This window comes from Balaenoptera acutorostrata, chromosome 19 (assembly GCF_949987535.1).
Source record: "Balaenoptera acutorostrata chromosome 19, mBalAcu1.1, whole genome shotgun sequence".
In the NCBI taxonomy this organism is placed as follows: Eukaryota; Metazoa; Chordata; class Mammalia; order Artiodactyla; family Balaenopteridae; genus Balaenoptera; species Balaenoptera acutorostrata.
Genome location: NC_080082.1, coordinates 40,175,316 through 40,200,706, shown reverse-complemented (window position 1 = coordinate 40,200,706; position 25,391 = coordinate 40,175,316).

Below are 25,391 nucleotides of genomic sequence, written 5' to 3'. Positions count from 1 at the left end.
CGTGATTCTGGAAAACTGTGGCCTGGAAACATGACATCTGTTTAGATTGTGGAATAGTGTGCCCTGGGAACCTGACTGAGCCTTGGTTCTGGAACTCTGTGGACTGGGAACATGACTGAGGTTTATTGTAGAACCCTGTAGCCTGGGAACATAACTGAGGATTGATTCTGGAACCCTGTGGCCTGGGAACATGACATCGGTGGATTCTGGAACCCTGTGGCCTGGGAACATGAGAACGGTTTGATTCTGGATCCCTGTGGCCTGGGAACATGACTTTGGCGTGATTCTGGAAAACTGTGGCCTGGGAAAGTGACATCTGTTTAGATTGTGGAATAGTGTGCCCTGGGAACCTGACTGAGCCTTGGCTCTGGAGCTCTGTGGACTGGGAACATGACTGAGGTTTATTCTAGAACCCTGTAGCCTGGGAACATAACTGAGGATTGATTCTGGAACCCTGTGGCCTGGGAACATGACATCGGTGGATTCTGGAACCCTGTGGCCTGGGAACATGAGAACGGTTTGATTCTGGAAACGTATGGCCTGGCAACATGACTGAGGCTTGATTCTGGAACCCTGTGGCCTGGCAACATGACTGAGGTTTGATTCTGGATCCCTGTGGCCTGGGAACATGACTGAGGCGTGATTCTGGAAAACTGTGGCCTGGAAACATGACATCTGTTTAGATTGTGGAATAGTGTGCCCTGGGAACCTGACTGAGCCTTGGTTCTGGAACTCTGTAGGCTGGGAACATGACTGAGATTTATTCTAGAACCCTGTAGCCTGGGAACATAACTGAGGATTGATTCTGGAACCCTGTGGCCTGGGAACTTGACATCGGTGGATTCTGGAACCCTGTGGCCTGGGAACATGAGAACGGTTTGATTCTGGAACCCTGTGGCCTGGCAACATGACTGAGGCTTGATTCTGGAACCCTGTGGCCTGGCAACATGACTGAGGCTTGATTCTGGAACCGTGTGGCCTGGGAACTTGACTGGGGTTTGATCGCAGAAACCTGTGGACTGTCCACATGACTGAGGTTTCATGGTTCAACCCTGTGGCATGGCAACATGATTGAGGTTTGATTGTGGAATAGTGTGCCCTGGGAACCTGACTGAGTCTTGGTTCTGGAACTCTGGGGACTGGGAACATGACTGAGGTTTATTCTAGAACCCTGTAGCCTGGGAACATAACTGAGGATTGATTCTGGAACCCTGTGGCCTGGGAACATGACATCGGTGGATTCTGGAACCCTGTGGCCTGGGAACATGAGAACGGTTTGATTCTGGAACCCTGTGGCCTGGCAACATGACTGAGGCTTGATTCTGGAACCCTGTGGCCTGGCAACATGACTGAGACTTGATTCTGGAACCGTGTGGCCTGGGAACTTGACTGGGGTTTGATCGCAGAAACCTGTGGACTGTCCACATGACTGAGGTTTGATGGTGGAACCCTGTGCACTGGGAATATGACTGAGGTTTGATGGTTGAACCCTGTGGCATGGCAACATGACTGAGGTTTGATTCTGGAAAACTGTGGCCTGGGAACATGACATCTGTTTAGATTGTGGAATAGTTTGCCCTGGGAACCTGACTGAGCCTTGGTTCTGGAACTCTGTGGACTGGGAACATGACTGAGGTTTATTCTAGAACCCTGTAGCCTGGGAACATAACTGAGGATTGATTCTGGAACCCTGTGGCCTGGGAACATGAGAACGGTTTGATTCTGGAACCCTGTGGCCTGGCAACATGACTGAGGCTTGATTCTGGAACCCTGTGGCCTGGCAATATGACTCAGGTTTGATTCTGGATCCCTATGGCCTGGGAACATGACTGAGGCGTGATTCTGGAAAACTGTGGCCTGGGAAAATGACATCTGTTTAGATTGTGGAATAGTGTGCCCTGGGAACCTGACTGAGCCTTGGTTCTGGAACTCTGTGGACTGGGAACATGACTGAGGTTTGATTCTGGAACCCTGTGGCCTGGCAATATGACTCAGGTTTGATTCTGGGTCCCTGTGGCCTGGGAACATGACTGAGGCGTGATTCTGCAAAACTGTGGCCTGGGAAAATGACCTTTGTTTAGATTGTGGAATAGTGTGCCCTGGGAACCTGACTGAGCCTTGGTTCTGGAACTCTGTGGACTGGGAACATGACTGAGGTTTATTCTAGAACCCTGTTGCCTGGGAACATAACTGAGGATTGATTCTGGAACCCTGTGGCCTGGGAACATGACATCGGTGGATTCTGGAACCCTGTGGCCTGGGAACATGAGAACGGTTTGATTCTGGAACCCTGTGGCCTGGCAACATGACTGAGGCTTGATTCTGGAACCCTGTGGCCTGGCAACATGACTGAGACTTGATTCTGGAACCGTGTGGCCTGGGAACTTGACTGGGGTTTGATCGCAGAAACCTGTGGACTGTCCACATGACTGAGGTTTGATGGTGGAACCCTGTGCACTGGGAACATGACTGAGGTTTGATGGTTGAACCCTGTGGCATGGCAACATGACTGAGGTTTGATTCTGGAAAACTGTGGCCTGGGAACATGACATCTGTTTAGATTGTGGAATAGTTTGCCTTGGGAACCTGACTGAGCGTTGGTTCTGGAACTCTGTGGACTGGGAACATGACTGAGGTTTATTCTAGAACCCTGTAGCCTGGGAACATAACTGAGGATTGATTCTGGAACCCTGTGGCCTGGGAACATGACATCGGTGGATTCTGGAACCCTGTGGCCTGGGAACATGAGAACGGTTTGATTCTGGAACCCTGTGGCCTGGCAACATGACTGAGGCTTGATTCTGGAACCCTGTGGCCTGGCAACATGACTGAGGTTTGATTCTGGATCCCTGTGGCCTGGGAACATGACTGAGGCGTGATTCTGGAAAACTGTGGCCTGGAAAAATGACATCTGTTTAGATCGTGGAATAGTGTGCCCTGGGAACCTGACTGAGCCTTGGTTCTGGAACTCTGTGGACTGGGAACATGACTGAGGTTTATTCTAGAACCCTGTAGCCTGGGAACATAACTGAGGATTGATTCTGGAACCCTGTGGCCTGGGAACATGACATCGGTGGATTCTGGAACCCTGTGGCCTGGGAACATGAGAACGGTTTGATTCTGGATCCCTGTGGCCTGGGAACATGACTTTGGCGTGATTCTGGAAAACTGTGGCCTGGGAAAGTGACATCTGTTTAGATTGTGGAATAGTGTGCCCTGGGAACCTGACTGAGCCTTGGCTCTGGAGCTCTGTGGACTGGGAACATGACTGAGGTTTATTCTAGAACCCTGTAGCCTGGGAACATAACTGAGGATTGATTCAGGAACCCTGTGGCCTGGGAACATGACATCGGTGGATTCTGGAAACCTGTGGCCTGGGAACATGAGAACGGTTTGATTCTGGAAACTTATGGCCTGGCAACATGACTGAGGCTTGATTCTGGAACCCTGTGGCCTGGCAACATGACTGAGGTTTGATTCTGGATCCCTGTGGCCTGGGAACATGACTGAGGCGTGATTCTGGAAAACTGTGGCCTGGAAACATGACATCTGTTTAGATTGTGGAATAGTGTGCCCTGGGAACCTGACTGAGCCTTGGTTCTGGAACTCTGTAGGCTGGGAACATGACTGAGATTTATTCTAGAACCCTGTAGCCTGGGAACATAACTGAGGATTGATTCTGGAACCCTGTGGCCTGGGAACATGACATCGGTGGATTCTGGAACCCTGTGGCCTGGGAACATGAGAACGGTTTGATTCTGGAACCCTGTGGCCTGGCAACATGACTGAGGCTTGATTCTGGAACCCTGTGGCCTGGCAACATGACTGAGGCTTGATTCTGGAACCGTGTGGCCTGGGAACTTGACTGGGGTTTGATCGCAGAAACCTGTGGACTGTCCACATGACTGAGGTTTCATGGTTCAACCCTGTGGCATGGCAACATGATTGAGGTTTGATTGTGGAATAGTGTGCCCTGGGAACCTGACTGAGTCTTGGTTCTGGAACTCTGGGGACTGGGAACATGACTGAGGTTTATTCTAGAACCCTGTAGCCTGGGAACATAACTGAGGATTGATTCTGGAACCCTGTGGCCTGGGAACATGACATCGGTGGATTCTGGAACCCTGTGGCCTGGGAACATGAGAACGGTTTGATTCTGGAACCCTGTGGCCTGGCAACATGACTGAGGCTTGATTCTGGAACCCTGTGGCCTGGCAACATGACTGAGGTTTGATTCTGGATCCCTGTGGCCTGGGAACATGACTGAGGCGTGATTCTGGAAAACTGTGGCCTGGAAAAATGACATCTGTTTAGATCGTGGAATAGTGTGCCCTGGGAACCTGACTGAGCCTTGGTTCTGGAACTCTGTGGACTGGGAACATGACTGAGGTTTATTGTAGAACCCTGTAGCCTGGGAACATAACTGAGGATTGATTCTGGAACCCTGTGGCCTGGGAACATGACATCGGTGGATTCTGGAACCCTGTGGCCTGGGAACATGAGAACGGTTTGATTCTGGATCCCTGTGGCCTGGGAACATGACTTTGGCGTGATTCTGGAAAACTGTGGCCTTGGAAAGTGACATCTGTTTAGATTGTGGAATAGTGTGCCCTGGGAACCTGACTGAGCCTTGGCTCTGGAGCTCTGTGGACTGGGAACATGACTGAGGTTTATTCTAGAACCCTGTAGCCTGGGAACATAACTGAGGATTGATTCTGGAACCCTGTGGCCTGGGAACATGACATCGGTGGATTCTGGAACCCTGTGGCCTGGGAACATGAGAACGGTTTGTTTCTGGAAACGTATGGCCTGGCAACATGACTGAGGCTTGATTCTGGAACCCTGTGGCCTGGCAACATGACTGAGGTTTGATTCTGGATCCCTGTGGCCTGGGAACATGACTGAGGCGTGATTCTGGAAAACTGTGGCCTGGAAACATGACATCTGTTTAGATTGTGGAATAGTGTGCCCTGGGAACCTGACTGAGCCTTGGTTCTGGAACTCTGTAGGCTGGGAACATGACTGAGGTTTATTCTAGAACCCTGTAGCCTGGGAACATAACTGAGGATTGATTCTGGAACCCTGTGGCCTGGGAACTTGACATCGGTGGATTCTGGAACCCTGTGGCCTGGGAACATGAGAACGGTTTGATTCTGGAACCCTGTGGCCTGGCAACATGACTGAGGCTTGATTCTGGAACCCTGTGGCCTGGCAACATGACTGAGGGTTGATTCTGGAACCGTGTGGCCTGGGAAATTGACTGGGGTTTGATCGCAGAAACCTGTGGACTGTCCACATGACTGAGGTTTCATGGTTCAACCCTGTGGCATGGCAACATGATTGAGGTTTGATTGTGGAATAGTGTGCCCTGGGAACCTGACTGAGTCTTGGTTCTGGAACTCTGTGGACTGGGAACATGACTGAGGTTTATTCTAGAACCCTGTAGCCTGGGAACATAACTGAGGATTGATTCTGGAACCCTGTGGCCTGGGAACATGACATCGGTGGATTCTGGAACCCTGTGGCCTGGGAACATGAGAACGGTTTGATTCTGGAAACGTATGGCCTGGCAACATGACTGAGGCTTGATTCTGGAACCCTGTGGCCTGGCAACATGACTGAGGTTTGATTCTGGATCCCTGTGGCCTGGGAACATGACTGAGGCGTGATTCTGGAAAACTGTGGCCTGGAAACATGACATCTGTTTAGATTGTGGAATAGTGTGCCCTGGGAACCTGACTGAGCCTTGGTTCTGGAACTCTGTAGGCTGGGAACATGACTGAGATTTATTCTAGAACCCTGTAGCCTGGGAACATAACTGAGGATTGATTCTGGAACCCTGTGGCCTGGGAACATGACATCGGTGGATTCTGGAACCCTGTGGCCTGGGAACATGAGAACGGTTTGATTCTGGAACCCTGTGGCCTGGCAACATGACTGAGGCTTGATTCTGGAACCCTGTGACCTGGCAATATGACTCAGGTTTGATTCTGGATCCCTGTGGCCTGGGAACATGACTGAGGCGTGATTCTGGAAAACTGTGGCCTGGGAAAATGACATCTGTTTAGATTGTGGAATAGTGTGCCCTGGGAACCTGACTGAGCCTTGGTTCTGGAACTCTGTGGACTGGGAACATGACTGAGGTTTGATTCTGGAACCCTGTGGCCTGGCAATATGACTCAGGTTTGATTCTGGGTCCCTGTGGCCTGGGAACATGACTTTGGCGTGATTCTGGAAAACTGTGGCCTGGGAAAGTGACATCTGTTTAGATTGTGGAATAGTGTGCCCTGGGAACCTGACTGAGCCTTGGCTCTGGAGCTCTGTGGACTGGGAACATGACTGAGGTTTATTCTAGAACCCTGTAGCCTGGGAACATAACTGAGGATTGATTCTGGAACCCTGTGGCCTGGGAACATGACATCGGTGGATTCTGGCACCCTGTGGCCTGGGAACATGAGAACGGTTTGATTCTGGAAACGTATGGCCTGGCAACATGACTGAGGCTTGATTCTGGAACCCTGTGGCCTGGCAACATGACTGAGGTTTGATTCTGGATCCCTGTGGACTGGGAACATGACTGAGGCGTGATTCTGGAAAACTGTGGCCTGGAAACATGACATCTGTTTAGATTGTGGAATAGTGTGCCCTGGGAACCTGACTGAGCCTTGGTTCTGGAACTCTGTAGGCTGGGAACATGACTGAGATTTATTCTAGAACCCTGTAGCCTGGGAACATAACTGAGGATTGATTCTGGAACCCTGTGGCCTGGGAACTTGACATCGGTGGATTCTGGAACCCTGTGGCCTGGGAACATGAGAACGGTTTGATTCTGGAACCCTGTGGCCTGGCAACATGACTGAGGCTTGATTCTGGAACCCTGTGGCCTGGCAACATGACTGAGGCTTGATTCTGGAACCGTGTGGCCTGGGAACTTGACTGGGGTTTGATCGCAGAAACCTGTGGACTGTCCACATGACTGAGGTTTCATGGTTCAACCCTGTGGCATGGCAACATGATTGAGGTTTGATTGTGGAATAGTGTGCCCTGGGAACCTGACTGAGTCTTGGTTCTGGAACTCTGGGGACTGGGAACATGACTGAGGTTTATTCTAGAACCCTGTAGCCTGGGAACATAACTGAGGATTGATTCTGGAACCCTGTGGCCTGGGAACATGACATCGGTGGATTCTGGAACCCTGTGGCCTGGGAACATGAGAACGGTTTGATTCTGGAACCCTGTGGCCTGGCAACATGACTGAGGCTTGATTCTGGAACCCTGTGGCCTGGCAACATGACTGAGACTTGATTCTGGAACCGTGTGGCCTGGGAACTTGACTGGGGTTTGATCGCAGAAACCTGTGGACTGTCCACATGACTGAGGTTTGATGGTGGAACCCTGTGCACTGGGAATATGACTGAGGTTTGATGGTTGAACCCTGTGGCATGGCAACATGACTGAGGTTTGATTCTGGAAAACTGTGGCCTGGGAACATGACATCTGTTTAGATTGTGGAATAGTTTGCCCTGGGAACCTGACTGAGCCTTGGTTCTGGAACTCTGTGGACTGGGAACATGACTGAGGTTTATTCTAGAACCCTGTAGCCTGGGAACATAACTGAGGATTGATTCTGGAACCCTGTGGCCTGGGAACATGAGAACGGTTTGATTCTGGAACCCTGTGGCCTGGCAACATGACTGAGGCTTGATTCTGGAACCCTGTGGCCTGGCAATATGACTCAGGTTTGATTCTGGATCCCTATGGCCTGGGAACATGACTGAGGCGTGATTCTGGAAAACTGTGGCCTGGGAAAATGACATCTGTTTAGATTGTGGAATAGTGTGCCCTGGGAACCTGACTGAGCCTTGGTTCTGGAACTCTGTGGACTGGGAACATGACTGAGGTTTGATTCTGGAACCCTGTGGCCTGGCAATATGACTCAGGTTTGATTCTGGGTCCCTGTGGCCTGGGAACATGACTTTGGCGTGATTCTGGAAAACTGTGGCCTGGGAAAGTGACATCTGTTTAGATTGTGGAATAGTGTGCCCTGGGAACCTGACTGAGCCTTGGCTCTGGAGCTCTGTGGACTGGGAACATGACTGAGGTTTATTCTAGAACCCTGTAGCCTGGGAACATAACTGAGGATTGATTCTGGAACCCTGTGGCCTGGGAACATGACATCGGTGGATTCTGGCACCCTGTGGCCTGGGAACATGAGAACGGTTTGATTCTGGAAACGTATGGCCTGGCAACATGACTGAGGCTTGATTCTGGAACCCTGTGGCCTGGCAACATGACTGAGGTTTGATTCTGGATCCCTGTGGCCTGGGAACATGACTGAGGCGTGATTCTGGAAAACTGTGGCCTGGAAACATGACATCTGTTTAGATTGTGGAATAGTGTGCCCTGGGAACCTGACTGAGCCTTGGTTCTGGAACTCTGTAGGCTGGGAACATGACTGAGATTTATTCTAGAACCCTGTAGCCTGGGAACATAACTGAGGATTGATTCTGGAACCCTGTGGCCTGGGAACTTGACATCGGTGGATTCTGGAACCCTGTGGCCTGGGAACATGAGAACGGTTTGATTCTGGAACCCTGTGGCCTGGCAACATGACTGAGGCTTGATTCTGGAACCCTGTGGCCTGGCAACATGACTGAGGCTTGATTCTGGAACCGTGTGGCCTGGGAACTTGACTGGGGTTTGATCGCAGAAACCTGTGGACTGTCCACATGACTGAGGTTTCATGGTTCAACCCTGTGGCATGGCAACATGATTGAGGTTTGATTGTGGAATAGTGTGCCCTGGGAACCTGACTGAGTCTTGGTTCTGGAACTCTGGGGACTGGGAACATGACTGAGGTTTATTCTAGAACCCTGTAGCCTGGGAACATAACTGAGGATTGATTCTGGAACCCTGTGGCCTGGGAACATGACATCGGTGGATTCTGGAACCCTGTGGCCTGGGAACATGAGAACGGTTTGATTCTGGAACCCTGTGGCCTGGCAACATGACTGAGGCTTGATTCTGGAACCCTGTGGCCTGGCAACATGACTGAGACTTGATTCTGGAACCGTGTGGCCTGGGAACTTGACTGGGGTTTGATCGCAGAAACCTGTGGACTGTCCACATGACTGAGGTTTGATGGTGGAACCCTGTGCACTGGGAATATGACTGAGGTTTGATGGTTGAACCCTGTGGCATGGCAACATGACTGAGGTTTGATTCTGGAAAACTGTGGCCTGGGAACATGACATCTGTTTAGATTGTGGAATAGTTTGCCCTGGGAACCTGACTGAGCCTTGGTTCTGGAACTCTGTGGACTGGGAACATGACTGAGGTTTATTCTAGAACCCTGTAGCCTGGGAACATAACTGAGGATTGATTCTGGAACCCTGTGGCCTGGGAACATGAGAACGGTTTGATTCTGGAACCCTGTGGCCTGGCAACATGACTGAGGCTTGATTCTGGAACCCTGTGGCCTGGCAATATGACTCAGGTTTGATTCTGGATCCCTATGGCCTGGGAACATGACTGAGGCGTGATTCTGGAAAACTGTGGCCTGGGAAAATGACATCTGTTTAGATTGTGGAATAGTGTGCCCTGGGAACCTGACTGAGCCTTGGTTCTGGAACTCTGTGGACTGGGAACATGACTGAGGTTTGATTCTGGAAACCTGTGGCCTGGCAATATGACTAAGGTTTGATTCTGGGTCCCTGTGGCCTGGGAACATGACTGAGGCGTGATTCTGCAAAACTGTGGCCTGGGAAAATGACCTCTGTTTAGATTGTGGAATAGTGTGCCCTGGGAACCTGACTGAGCCTTGGTTCTGGAACTCTGTGGACTGGGAACATGACTGAGGTTTATTCTAGAACCCTGTTGCCTGGGAACATAACTGAGGATTGATTCTGGAACCCTGTGGCCTGGGAACATGACATCGGTGCATTCTGGAACCCTGTGGCCTGGGAACATGAGAACGGTTTGATTCTGGAACCCTGTGGCCTGGCAACATGACTGAGGCTTGATTCTGGAACCCTGTGGCCTGGCAACATGACTGAGACTTGATTCTGGAACCGTGTGGCCTGGGAACTTGACTGGGGTTTGATCGCAGAAACCTGTGGACTGTCCACATGACTGAGGTTTGATGGTGGAACCCTGTGCACTGGGAACATGACTGAGGTTTGATGGTTGAACCCTGTGGCATGGCAACATGACTGAGGTTTGATTCTGGAAAACTGTGGCCTGGGAACATGACATCTGTTTAGATTGTGGAATAGTTTGCCTTGGGAACCTGACTGAGCGTTGGTTCTGGAACTCTGTGGACTGGGAACATGACTGAGGTTTATTCTAGAACCCTGTAGCCTGGGAACATAACTGAGGATTGATTCTGGAACCCTGTGGCCTGGGAACATGACATCGGTGGATTCTGGAACCCTGTGGCCTGGGAACATGAGAACGGTTTGATTCTGGAACCCTGTGGCCTGGCAACATGACTGAGGCTTGATTCTGGAACCCTGTGGCCTGGCAACATGACTGAGGTTTGATTCTGGATCCCTGTGGCCTGGGAACATGACTGAGGCGTGATTCTGGAAAACTGTGGCCTGGAAAAATGACATCTGTTTAGATCGTGGAATAGTGTGCCCTGGGAACCTGACTGAGCCTTGGTTCTGGAACTCTGTGGACTGGGAACATGACTGAGGTTTATTCTAGAACCCTGTAGCCTGGGAACATAACTGAGGATTGATTCTGGAACCCTGTGGCCTGGGAACATGACATCGGTGGATTCTGGAACCCTGTGGCCTGGGAACATGAGAACGGTTTGATTCTGGATCCCTGTGGCCTGGGAACATGACTTTGGCGTGATTCTGGAAAACTGTGGCCTGGGAAAGTGACATCTGTTTAGATTGTGGAATAGTGTGCCCTGGGAACCTGACTGAGCCTTGGCTCTGGAGCTCTGTGGACTGGGAACATGACTGAGGTTTATTCTAGAACCCTGTAGCCTGGGAACATAACTGAGGATTGATTCTGGAACCCTGTGGCCTGGGAACATGACATCGGTGGATTCTGGAACCCTGTGGCCTGGGAACATGAGAACGGTTTGATTCTGGAAACGTATGGCCTGGCAACATGACTGAGGCTTGATTCTGGAACCCTGTGGCCTGGCAACATGACTGAGGTTTGATTCTGGATCCCTGTGGCCTGGGAACATGACTGAGGCGTGATTCTGGAAAACTGTGGCCTGGAAACATGACATCTGTTTAGATTGTGGAATAGTGTGCCCTGGGAACCTGACTGAGCCTTGGTTCTGGAACTCTGTAGGCTGGGAACATGACTGAGATTTATTCTAGAACCCTGTAGCCTGGGAACATAACTGAGGATTGATTCTGGAACCCTGTGGCCTGGGAACTTGACATCGGTGGATTCTGGAACCCTGTGGCCTGGGAACATGAGAACGGTTTGATTCTGGAACCCTGTGGCCTGGCAACATGACTGAGGCTTGATTCTGGAACCCTGTGGCCTGGCAACATGACTGAGGCTTGATTCTGGAACCGTGTGGCCTGGGAACTTGACTGGGGTTTGATCGCAGAAACCTGTGGACTGTCCACATGACTGAGGTTTCATGGTTCAACCCTGTGGCATGGCAACATGATTGAGGTTTGATTGTGGAATAGTGTGCCCTGGGAACCTGACTGAGTCTTGGTTCTGGAACTCTGGGGACTGGGAACATGACTGAGGTTTATTCTAGAACCCTGTAGCCTGGGAACATAACTGAGGATTGATTCTGGAACCCTGTGGCCTGGGAACATGACATCGGTGGATTCTGGAACCCTGTGGCCTGGGAACATGAGAACGGTTTGATTCTGGAACCCTGTGGCCTGGCAACATGACTGAGGCTTGATTCTGGAACCCTGTGGCCTGGCAACATGACTGAGGTTTGATTCTGGATCCCTGTGGCCTGGGAACATGACTGAGGCGTGATTCTGGAAAACTGTGGCCTGGAAAAATGACATCTGTTTAGATCGTGGAATAGTGTGCCCTGGGAACCTGACTGAGCCTTGGTTCTGGAACTCTGTGGACTGGGAACATGACTGAGGTTTATTCTAGAACCCTGTAGCCTGGGAACATAACTGAGGATTGATTCTGGAACCCTGTGGCCTGGGAACATGACATCGGTGGATTCTGGAACCCTGTGGCCTGGGAACATGAGAACGGTTTGATTCTGGATCCCTGTGGCCTGGGAACATGACTTTGGCGTGATTCTGGAAAACTGTGGCCTGGGAAAGTGACATCTGTTTAGATTGTGGAATAGTGTGCCCTGGGAACCTGACTGAGCCTTGGCTCTGGAGCTCTGTGGACTGGGAACATGACTGAGGTTTATTCTAGAACCCTGTAGCCTGGGAACATAACTGAGGATTGATTCTGGAACCCTGTGGCCTGGGAACATGACATCGGTGGATTCTGGAACCCTGTGGCCTGGGAACATGAGAACGGTTTGTTTCTGGAAACGTATGGCCTGGCAACATGACTGAGGCTTGATTCTGGAACCCTGTGGCCTGGCAACATGACTGAGGTTTGATTCTGGATCCCTGTGGCCTGGGAACATGACTGAGGCGTGATTCTGGAAAACTGTGGCCTGGAAACATGACATCTGTTTAGATTGTGGAATAGTGTGCCCTGGGAACCTGACTGAGCCTTGGTTCTGGAACTCTGTAGGCTGGGAACATGACTGAGGTTTATTCTAGAACCCTGTAGCCTGGGAACATAACTGAGGATTGATTCTGGAACCCTGTGGCCTGGGAACTTGACATCGGTGGATTCTGGAACCCTGTGGCCTGGGAACATGAGAACGGTTTGATTCTGGAACCCTGTGGCCTGGCAACATGACTGAGGCTTGATTCTGGAACCCTGTGGCCTGGCAACATGATTGAGGGTTGATTCTGGAACCGTGTGGCCTGGGAACTTGACTGGGGTTTGATCGCAGAAACCTGTGGACTGTCCACATGACTGAGGTTTCATGGTTCAACCCTGTGGCATGGCAACATGATTGAGGTTTGATTGTGGAATAGTGTGCCCTGGGAACCTGACTGAGTCTTGGTTCTGGAACTCTGTGGACTGGGAACATGACTGAGGTTTATTCTAGAACCCTGTAGCCTGGGAACATAACTGAGGATTGATTCTGGAACCCTGTGGCCTGGGAACATGACATCGGTGGATTCTGGAACCCTGTGGCCTGGGAACATGAGAACGGTTTGATTCTGGAAACGTATGGCCTGGCAACATGACTGAGGCTTGATTCTGGAACCCTGTGGCCTGGCAACATGACTGAGGTTTGATTCTGGATCCCTGTGGCCTGGGAACATGACTGAGGCGTGATTCTGGAAAACTGTGGCCTGGAAACATGACATCTGTTTAGATTGTGGAATAGTGTGCCCTGGGAACCTGACTGAGCCTTGGTTCTGGAACTCTGTAGGCTGGGAACATGACTGAGATTTATTCTAGAACCCTGTAGCCTGGGAACATAACTGAGGATTGATTCTGGAACCCTGTGGCCTGGGAACATGACATCGGTGGATTCTGGAACCCTGTGGCCTGGGAACATGAGAACGGTTTGATTCTGGAACCCTGTGGCCTGGCAACATGACTGAGGCTTGATTCTGGAACCCTGTGACCTGGCAATATGACTCAGGTTTGATTCTGGATCCCTGTGGCCTGGGAACATGACTGAGGCGTGATTCTGGAAAACTGTGGCCTGGGAAAATGACATCTGTTTAGATTGTGGAATAGTGTGCCCTGGGAACCTGACTGAGCCTTGGTTCTGGAACTCTGTGGACTGGGAACATGACTGAGGTTTGATTCTGGAACCCTGTGGCCTGGCAATATGACTCAGGTTTGATTCTGGGTCCCTGTGGCCTGGGAACATGACTTTGGCGTGATTCTGGAAAACTGTGGCCTGGGAAAGTGACATCTGTTTAGATTGTGGAATAGTGTGCCCTGGGAACCTGACTGAGCCTTGGCTCTGGAGCTCTGTGGACTGGGAACATGACTGAGGTTTATTCTAGAACCCTGTAGCCTGGGAACATAACTGAGGATTGATTCTGGAACCCTGTGGCCTGGGAACATGAGAACGGTTTGATTCTGGAACCCTGTGGCCTGGCAACATGACTGAGGCTTGATTCTGGAACCCTGTGGCCTGGCAATATGACTCAGGTTTGATTCTGGATCCCTATGGCCTGGGAACATGACTGAGGCGTGATTCTGGAAAACTGTGGCCTGGGAAAATGACATCTGTTTAGATTGTGGAAAAGTGTGCCCTGGGAACCTGACTGAGCCTTGGTTCTGGAACTCTGTGGACTGGGAACATGACTGAGGTTTGATTCTGGAACCCTGTGGCCTGGCAATATGACTCAGGTTTGATTCTGGGTCCCTGTGGCCTGGGAACATGACTGAGGCGTGATTCTGCAAAACTGTGGCCTGGGAAAATGACCTTTGTTTAGATTGTGGAATAGTGTGCCCTGGGAACCTGACTGAGCCTTGGTTCTGGAACTCTGTAGGCTGGGAACATGACTGAGATTTATTCTAGAACCCTGTAGCCTGGGAACATAACTGAGGATTGATTCTGGAACCCTGTGGCCTGGGAACATGACATCGGTGGATTCTGGAACCCTGTGGCCTGGGAACATGAGAACGGTTTGATTCTGGAACCCTGTGGCCTGGCAACATGACTGAGGCTTGATTCTGGAACCCTGTGGCCTGGCAACATGACTGAGACTTGATTCTGGAACCGTGTGGCCTGGGAACTTGACTGGGGTTTGATCGCAGAAACCTGTGGACTGTCCACATGACTGAGGTTTGATGGTGGAACCCTGTGCACTGGGAACATGACTGAGGTTTGATGGTTGAACCCTGTGGCATGGCAACATGACTGAGGTTTGATTCTGGAAAACTGTGGCCTGGGAACATGACATCTGTTTAGATTGTGGAATAGTTTGCCTTGGGAACCTGACTGAGCGTTGGTTCTGGAACTCTGTGGACTGGGAACATGACTGAGGTTTATTCTAGAACCCTGTAGCCTGGGAACATAACTGAGGATTGATTCTGGAACCCTGTGGCCTGGGAACATGACATCGGTGGATTCTGGAACCCTGTGGCCTGGGAACATGAGAACGGTTTGATTCTGGATCCCTGTGGCCTGGGAACATGACTTTGGCGTGATTCTGGAAAACTGTGGCCTGGGAAAGTGACATCTGTTTAGATTGTGGAATAGTGTGCCCTGGGAACCTGACTGAGCCTTGGCTCTGGAGCTCTGTGGACTGGGAACATGACTGAGGTTTATTCTAGAACCCTGTAGCCTGGGAACATAACTGAGGATTGATTCAGGAACCCTGTGGCCTGGGAACATGACATCGGTGGATTCTGGAAACCTGTGGCCTGGGAACATGAGAACGGTTTGATTCTGGAAACTTATGGCCTGGCAACATGACTGAGGCTTGATTCTGGAACCCTGTGGCCTGGCAACATGACTGAGGTTTGATTCTGGATCCCTGTGGCCTGGGAACATGACTGAGGCGTGATTCTGGAAAACTGTGGCCTGGAAACATGACATCTGTTTAGATTGTGGAATAGTGTGCCCTGGGAACCTGACTGAGCCTTGGTTCTGGAACTCTGTAGGCTGGGAACATGACTGAGATTTATTCTAGAACCCTGTAGCCTGGGAACATAACTGAGGATTGATTCTGGAACCCTGTGGCCTGGGAACATGACATCGGTGGATTCTGGAACCCTGTGGCCTGGGAACATGAGAACGGTTTGATTCTGGAACCCTGTGGCCTGGCAACATGACTGAGGCTTGATTCTGGAACCCTGTGGCCTGGCAACATGACTGAGGCTTGATTCTGGAACCGTGTGGCCTGGGAACTTGACTGGGGTTTGATCGCAGAAACCTGTGGACTGTCCACATGACTGAGGTTTCATGGTTCAACCCTGTGGCATGGCAACATGATTGAGGTTTGATTGTGGAATAGTGTGCCCTGGGAACCTGACTGAGTCTTGGTTCTGGAACTCTGGGGACTGGGAACATGACTGAGGTTTATTCTAGAACCCTGTAGCCTGGGAACATAACTGAGGATTGATTCTGGAACCCTGTGGCCTGGGAACATGACATCGGTGGATTCTGGAACCCTGTGGCCTGGGAACATGAGAACGGTTTGATTCTGGAACCCTGTGGCCTGGCAACATGACTGAGGCTTGATTCTGGAACCCTGTGGCCTGGCAACATGACTGAGGTTTGATTCTGGATCCCTGTGGCCTGGGAACATGACTGAGGCGTGATTCTGGAAAACTGTGGCCTGGAAAAATGACATCTGTTTAGATCGTGGAATAGTGTGCCCTGGGAACCTGACTGAGCCTTGGTTCTGGAACTCTGTGGACTGGGAACATGACTGAGGTTTATTGTAGAACCCTGTAGCCTGGGAACATAACTGAGGATTGATTCTGGAACCCTGTGGCCTGGGAACATGACATCGGTGGATTCTGGAACCCTGTGGCCTGGGAACATGAGAACGGTTTGATTCTGGATCCCTGTGGCCTGGGAACATGACTTTGGCGTGATTCTGGAAAACTGTGGCCTGGGAAAGTGACATCTGTTTAGATTGTGGAATAGTGTGCCCTGGGAACCTGACTGAGCCTTGGCTCTGGAGCTCTGTGGACTGGGAACATGAATGAGGTTTATTCTAGAACCCTGTAGCCTGGGAACATAACTGAGGATTGATTCTGGAACCCTGTGGCCTGGGAACATGACATCGGTGGATTCTGGAACCCTGTGGCCTGGGAACATGAGAACGGTTTGTTTCTGGAAACGTATGGCCTGGCAACATGACTGAGGCTTGATTCTGGAACCCTGTGGCCTGGCAACATGACTGAGGTTTGATTCTGGATCCCTGTGGCCTGGGAACATGACTGAGGCGTGATTCTGGAAAACTGTGGCCTGGAAACATGACATCTGTTTAGATTGTGGAATAGTGTGCCCTGGGAACCTGACTGAGCCTTGGTTCTGGAACTCTGTAGGCTGGGAACATGACTGAGGTTTATTCTAGAACCCTGTAGCCTGGGAACATAACTGAGGATTGATTCTGGAACCCTGTGGCCTGGGAACTTGACATCGGTGGATTCTGGAACCCTGTGGCCTGGGAACATGAGAACGGTTTGATTCTGGAACCCTGTGGCCTGGCAACATGACTGAGGCTTGATTCTGGAACCCTGTGGCCTGGCAACATGATTGAGGGTTGATTCTGGAACCGTGTGGCCTGGGAACTTGACTGGGGTTTGATCGCAGAAACCTGTGGACTGTCCACATGACTGAGGTTTCATGGTTCAACCCTGTGGCATGGCAACATGATTGAGGTTTGATTGTGGAATAGTGTGCCCTGGGAACCTGACTGAGTCTTGGTTCTGCAACTCTGTGGACTGGGAACATGACTGAGGTTTATTCTAGAACCCTGTAGCCTGGGAACATAACTGAGGATTGATTCTGGAACCCTGTGGCCTGGGAACATGACATCGGTGGATTCTGGAACCCTGTGGCCTGGGAACATGAGAACGGTTTGATTCTGGAAACGTATGGCCTGGCAACATGACTGAGGCTTGATTCTGGAACCCTGTGGCCTGGCAACATGACTGAGGTTTGATTCTGGATCCCTGTGGCCTGGGAACATGACTGAGGCGTGATTCTGGAAAACTGTGGCCTGGAAACATGACATCTGTTTAGATTGTGGAATAGTGTGCCCTGGGAACCTGACTGAGCCTTGGTTCTGGAACTCTGTAGGCTGGGAACATGACTGAGATTTATTCTAGAACCCTGTAGCCTGGGAACATAACTGAGGATTGATTCTGGAACCCTGTGGCCTGGGAACATGACATCGGTGGATTCTGGAACCCTGTGGCCTGGGAACATGAGAACGGTTTGATTCTGGAACCCTGTGGCCTGGCAACATGACTGAGGCTTGATTCTGGAACCCTGTGACCTGGCAATATGACTCAGGTTTGATTCTGGATCCCTGTGGCCTGGGAACATGACTGAGGCGTGATTCTGGAAAACTGTGGCCTGGGAAAATGACATCTGTTTAGATTGTGGAATAGTGTGCCCTGGGAACCTGACTGAGCCTTGGTTCTGGAACTCTGTGGACTGGGAACATGACTGAGGTTTGATTCTGGAACCCTGTGGCCTGGCAATATGACTCAGGTTTGATTCTGGGTCCCTGTGGCCTGGGAACATGACTTTGGCGTGATTCTGGAAAACTGTGGCCTGGGAAAGTGACATCTGTTTAGATTGTGGAATAGTGTGCCCTGGGAACCTGACTGAGCCTTGGCTCTGGAGCTCTGTGGACTGGGAACATGACTGAGGTTTATTCTAGAACCCTGTAGCCTGGGAACATAACTGAGGATTGATTCTGGAACCCTGTGGCCTGGGAACATGACATCGGTGGATTCTGGAACCCTGTGGCCTGGGAACATGAGAACGGTTTGATTCTGGAACCCTGTGGCCTGGCAACATGACTGAGGCTTGATTCTGGAACCCTGTGGCCTGGCAACATGACTGAGGCTTGATTCTGGAACCGTGTGGCCTGGGAACTTGACTGGGGTTTGATCGCAGAAACCTGTGGACTGTCCACATGACTGAGGTTTCATGGTTCAACCCTGTGGCATGGCAACATGATTGAGGTTTGATTGTGGAATAGTGTGCCCTGGGAACCTGACTGAGTCTTGGTTCTGGAACTCTGGGGACTGGGAACATGACTGAGGTTTATTCTAGAACCCTGTAGCCTGGGAACATAACTGAGGATTGATTCTGGAACCCTGTGGCCTGGGAACATGACATCGGTGGATTCTGGAACCCTGTGGCCTGGGAACATGAGAACGGTTTGATTCTGAAACCCTGTGGCCTGGCAACATGACTGAGGCTTGATTCTGGAACCCTGTGGCCTGGCAACATGACTGAGACTTGATTCTGGAACCGTGTGGCCTGGGAACTTGACTGGGGTTTGATCGCAGAAACCTGTGGACTGTCCACATGACTGAGGTTTGATGGTGGAACCCTGTGCACTGGGAATATGACTGAGGTTTGATGGTTGAACCCTGTGGCATGGCAACATGACTGAGGTTTGATTCTGGAAAACTGTGGCCTGGGAACATGACATCTGTTTAGATTGTGGAATAGTTTGCCCTGGGAACCTGACTGAGCCTTGGTTCTGGAACTCTGTGGACTGGGAACATGACTGAGGTTTATTCTAGAACCCTGTAGCCTGGGAACATAACTGAGGATTGATTCTGGAACCCTGTGGCCTGGGAACATGAGAACGGTTTGATTCTGGAACCCTGTGGCCTGGCAACATGACTGAGGCTTGATTCTGGAACCCTGTGGCCTGGCAATATGACTCAGGTTTGATTCTGGATCCCTATGGCCTGGGAACATGACTGAGGCGTGATTCTGGAAAACTCTGGCCTGGGAAAATGACATCTGTTTAGATTGTGGAATAGTGTGCCCTGGGAACCTGACTGAGCCTTGGTTCTGGAACTCTGTGGACTGGGAACATGACTGAGGTTTGATTCTGGAACCCTGTGGCCTGGCAATATGACTAAGGTTTGATTCTGGGTCCCTGTGGCCTGGGAACATGACTGAGGCGTGATTCTGCAAAACTGTGGCCTGGGAAAATGACCTCTGTTTAGATTGTGGAATAGTGTGCCCTGGGAACCTGACTGAGCCTTGGTTCTGGAACTCTGTGGACTGGGAACATGACTGAGGTTTATTCTAGAACCCTGTTGCCTGGGAACATAACTGAGGATTGATTCTGGAACCCTGTGGCCTGGGAACATGACATCGGTGCATTCTGGAACCCTGTGGCCTGGGAACATGAGAACGGTTTGATTCTGGAACCCTGTGGCCTGGCAACATGACTGAGGCTTGATTCTGGAACCCTGTGGCCTGGCAACATGACTGAGACTTGATTCTGGAACCGTGTGGCCTGGGAACTTGACTGGGGTTTGATCGCAGAAACCTGTGGACTGTCCACATGACTGAGGTTTGATGGTGGAACCCTGTGCACTGGGAACATGACTGAGGTTTGATGGTTGAACCCTGTGGCATGGCAACATGACTGAGGTTTGATTCTGGAAAACTGTGGCCTGGGAACATGACATCTGTTTAGATTGTGGAATAGTTTGCCTTGGGAAACTGACTGAGCGTTGGTTCTGGAACTCTGTGGACTGGGAACATGACTGAGGTTTATTCTAGAACCCTGTAGCCTGGGAACATAACTGAGGATTGATTCTGGAACCCTGTGGCCTGGGAACATGACATCGGTGGATTCTGGAACCCTGTGGCCTGGGAACATGAGAACGGTTTGATTCTGGAACCCTGTGGCCTGGCAACATGACTGAGGCTTGATTCTGGAACCCTGTGGCCTGGCAACATGACTGAGGTTTGATTCTGGATCCCTGTGGCCTGGGAACATGACTGAGGCGTGATTCTGGAAAACTGTGGCCTGGAAAAATGACATCTGTTTAGATCGTGGAATAGTGTGCCCTGGGAACCTGACTGAGCCTTGGTTCTGGAACTCTGTGGACTGGGAACATGACTGAGGTTTATTCTAGAACCCTGTAGCCTGGGAACATAACTGAGGATTGATTCTGGAACCCTGTGGCCTGGGAACATGACATCGGTGGATTCTGGAACCCTGTGGCCTGGGAACATGAGAACGGTTTGATTCTGGATCCCTGTGGCCTGGGAACATGACTTTGGCGTGATTCTGGAAAACTGTGGCCTGGGAAAGTGACATCTGTTTAGATTGTGGAATAGTGTGCCCTGGGAACCTGACTGAGCCTTGGCTCTGGAGCTCTGTGGACTGGGAACATGACTGAGGTTTATTCTAGAACCCTGTAGCCTGGGAACATAACTGAGGATTGATTCAGGAACCCTGTGGCCTGGGAACATGACATCGGTGGATTCTGGAACCCTGTGGCCTGGGAACATGAGAACGGTTTGATTCTGGAAACGTATGGCCTGGCAACATGACTGAGGCTTGATTCTGGAACCCTGTGGCCTGGCAACATGACTGAGGTTTGATTCTGGATCCCTGTGGCCTGGGAACATGACTGAGGCGTGATTCTGGAAAACTGTGGCCTGGAAACATGACATCTGTTTAGATTGTGGAATAGTGTGCCCTGGGAACCTGACTGAGCCTTGGTTCTGGAACTCTGTAGGCTGGGAACATGACTGAGATTTATTCTAGAACCCTGTAGCCTGGGAACATAACTGAGGATTGATTCTGGAACCCTGTGGCCTGGGAACATGACATCGGTGGATTCTGGAACCCTGTGGCCTGGGAACATGAGAACGGTTTGATTCTGGAACCCTGTGGCCTGGCAACATGACTGAGGCTTGATTCTGGAACCCTGTGGCCTGGCAACATGACTGAGGCTTGATTCTGGAACCGTGTGGCCTGGGAACTTGACTGGGGTTTGATCGCAGAAACCTGTGGACTGTCCACATGACTGAGGTTTCATGGTTCAACCCTGTGGCATGGCAACATGATTGAGGTTTGATTGTGGAATAGTGTGCCCTGGGAACCTGACTGAGTCTTGGTTCTGGAACTCTGGGGACTGGGAACATGACTGAGGTTTATTCTAGAACCCTGTAGCCTGGGAACATAACTGAGGATTGATTCTGGAACCCTGTGGCCTGGGAACATGACATCGGTGGATTCTGGAACCCTGTGGCCTGGGAACATGAGAACGGTTTGATTCTGGAACCCTGTGGCCTGGCAACATGACTGAGGCTTGATTCTGGAACCCTGTGGCCTGGCAACATGACTGAGGTTTGATTCTGGATCCCTGTGGCCTGGGAACATGACTGAGGCGTGATTCTGGAAAACAGTGGCCTGGAAAAATGACATCTGTTTAGATCGTGGAATAGTGTGCCCTGGGAACCTGACTGAGCCTTGGTTCTGGAACTCTGTGGACTGGGAACATGACTGAGGTTTATTGTAGAACCCTGTAGCCTGGGAACATAACTGAGGATTGATTCTGGAACCCTGTGGCCTGGGAACATGACATCGGTGGATTCTGGAACCCTGTGGCCTGGGAACATGAGAACGGTTTGATTCTGGATCCCTGTGGCCTGGGAACATGACTTTGGCGTGATTCTGGAAAACTGTGGCCTGGGAAAGTGACATCTGTTTAGATTGTGGAATAGTGTGCCCTGGGAACCTGACTGAGCCTTGGCTCTGGAGCTCTGTGGACTGGGAACATGACTGAGGTTTATTCTAGAACCCTGTAGCCTGGGAACATAACTGAGGATTGATTCTGGGACCCTGTGGCCTGGGAACATGACATCGGTGGATTCTGGAACCCTGTGGCCTGGGAACATGAGAACGGTTTGTTTCTGGAAACGTATGGCCTGGCAACATGACTGAGGCTTGATTCTGGAACCCTGTGGCCTGGCAACATGACTGAGGTTTGATTCTGGATCCCTGTGGCCTGGGAACATGACTGAGGCGTGATTCTGGAAAACTGTGGCCTGGAAACATGACATCTGTTTAGATTGTGGAATAGTGTGCCCTGGGAACCTGACTGAGCCTTGGTTCTGGAACTCTGTAGGCTGGGAACATGACTGAGGTTTATTCTAGAACCCTGTAGCCTGGGAACATAACTGAGGATTGATTCTGGAACCCTGTGGCCTGGGAACTTGACATCGGTGGATTCTGGAACCCTGTGGCCTGGGAACATGAGAACGGTTTGATTCTGGAACCCTGTGGCCTGGCAACATGACTGAGGCTTGATTCTGGAACCCTGTGGCCTGGCAACATGACTGAGGGTTGATTCTGGAACCGTGTGGCCTGGGAACTTGACTGGGGTTTGATCGCAGAAACCTGTGGACTGTCCACATGACTGAGGTTTCATGGTTCAACCCTGTGGCATGGCAACATGATTGAGGTTTGATTGTGGAATAGTGTGCCCTGGGAACCTGACTGAGTCTTGGTTCTGGAACTCTGTGGACTGGGAACATGACTGAGGTTTATTCTAGAACCCTGTAGCCTGGGAACATAACTGAGGATTGATTCTGGAACCCTGTGGCCTGGGAACATGACATCGGTGGATTCTGGAACCCTGTGGCCTGGGAACATGAGAACGGTTTGATTCTGGAAACGTATGGCCTGGCAACATGACTGAGGCTTGATTCTGGAACCCTGTGGCCTGGCAACATGACTGAGGTTTGATTCTGGATCCCTGTGGCCTGGGAACATGACTGAGGCGTGATTCTGGAAAACTGTGGCCTGGAAACATGACATCTGTTTAGATTGTGGAATAGTGTGCCCTGGGAACCTGACTGAGCCTTGGTTCTGGAACTCTGTAGGCTGGGAACATGACTGAGATTTATTCTAGAACCCTGTAGCCTGGGAACATAACTGAGGATTGATTCTGGAACCCTGTGGCCTGGGAACATGACATCGGTGGATTCTGGAACCCTGTGGCCTGGGAACATGAGAACGGTTTGATTCTGGAACCCTGTGGCCTGGCAACATGACTGAGGCTTGATTCTGGAACCCTGTGACCTGGCAATATGACTCAGGTTTGATTCTGGATCCCTGTGGCCTGGGAACATGACTGAGGCGTGATTCTGGAAAACTGTGGCCTGGGAAAATGACATCTGTTTAGATTGTGGAATAGTGTGCCCTGGGAACATGACTGAGCCTTGGTTCTGGAACTCTGTGGACTGGGAACATGACTGAGGTTTGATTCTGGAACCCTGTGGCCTGGCAATATGACTCAGGTTTGATTCTGGGTCCCTGTGGCCTGGGAACATGACTGAGGCGTGATTCTGCAAAACTGTGGCCTGGGAAAATGACATCTGTTTAGATTGTGGAATAGTGTGCCCTGGGAACCTGACTGAGCCTTGGTTCTGGAACTCTGTGGACTGGGAACATGACTGAGGTTTATTCTAGAACCCTGTTGCCTGGGAACATAACTGAGGATTGATTCTGGAACCCTGTGGCCTGGGAACATGACATCGGTGGATTCTGGAACCCTGTGGCCTGGGAACATGAGAACGGTTTGATTCTGGAACCCTGTGGCCTGGCAACATGACTGAGGCTTGATTCTGGAACCCTGTGGCCTGGCAACATGACTGAGACTTGATTCTGGAACCGTGTGGCCTGGGAACTTGACTGGGGTTTGATCGCAGAAACCTGTGGACTGTCCACATGACTGAGGTTTGATGGTGGAACCCTGTGCACTGGGAACATGACTGAGGTTTGATGGTTGAACCCTGTGGCATGGCAACATGACTGAGGTTTGATTCTGGAAAACTGTGGCCTGGGAACATGACATCTGTTTAGATTGTGGAATAGTGTGCCCTGGGAACCTGACTGAGCCTTGGTTCTGGAACTCTGTGGACTGGGAACATGACTGAGGTTTATTGTAGAACCCTGTAGCCTGGGAACATAACTGAGGATTGATTCTGGAACCCTGTGGCCTGGGAACATGACATCGGTGGATTCTGGAACCCTGTGGCCTGGGAACATGAGAACGGTTTGATTCTGGAACCCTGTGGCCTGGCAACATGACTGAGGCTAGATTCTGGAACCCTGTGGCCTGGCAACATGACTGAGGTTTGATTCTGGATCCCTGTGGCCTGGGAACATGACTGAGGCGTGATTCTGGAAAACTGTGGCCTGGGAAAATGACATCTGTTTAGATTGTGGAATAGTGTGCCCTGGGAACCTGACTGAGCCTTGGTTCTGGAACTCTGTGGACTGGGAACATGACTGAGGTTTATTTTAGAACCCTGTAGCCTGGGAACATAACTGAGGATTGATTCTGGAACCCTGTGGACTGGGAACATGACATCGGTGGATTCTGGAACCCTGTGGCCTGGGAACATGAGAACGGTTTGATTCTGGAACCCTGTGGCCTGGAAACATGACTGAGGCTTGATTCTGGAACCCTGTGGCCTGGCAACATGACTGAGGTTTGATTCTGGATCCCTGTGGCCTGGGAACATGACTGAGGCGTGATTCTGGAAAACTGTGGCCTGGGAAAATGACATCTGTTTAGATCGTGGAATAGTGTGCCCTGGGAACCTGACTGAGCCTTGGTTCTGGAACTCTGTGGACTGGGAACATGACTGAGGTTTATTCTAGAACCCTGTAGCCTGGGAACATAACTGAGGATTGATTCTGGAACCCTGTGGCCTGGGAACATGACATCGGTGGATTCTGGAACCCTGTGGCCTGGGAACATGAGAACGGTTTGATTCTGGAACCCTGTGGCCTGGCAACATGACTGAGGCTTGATTCTGGAACCCTGTGGCCTGGCAACATGACTGAGGCTTGATTCTGGAA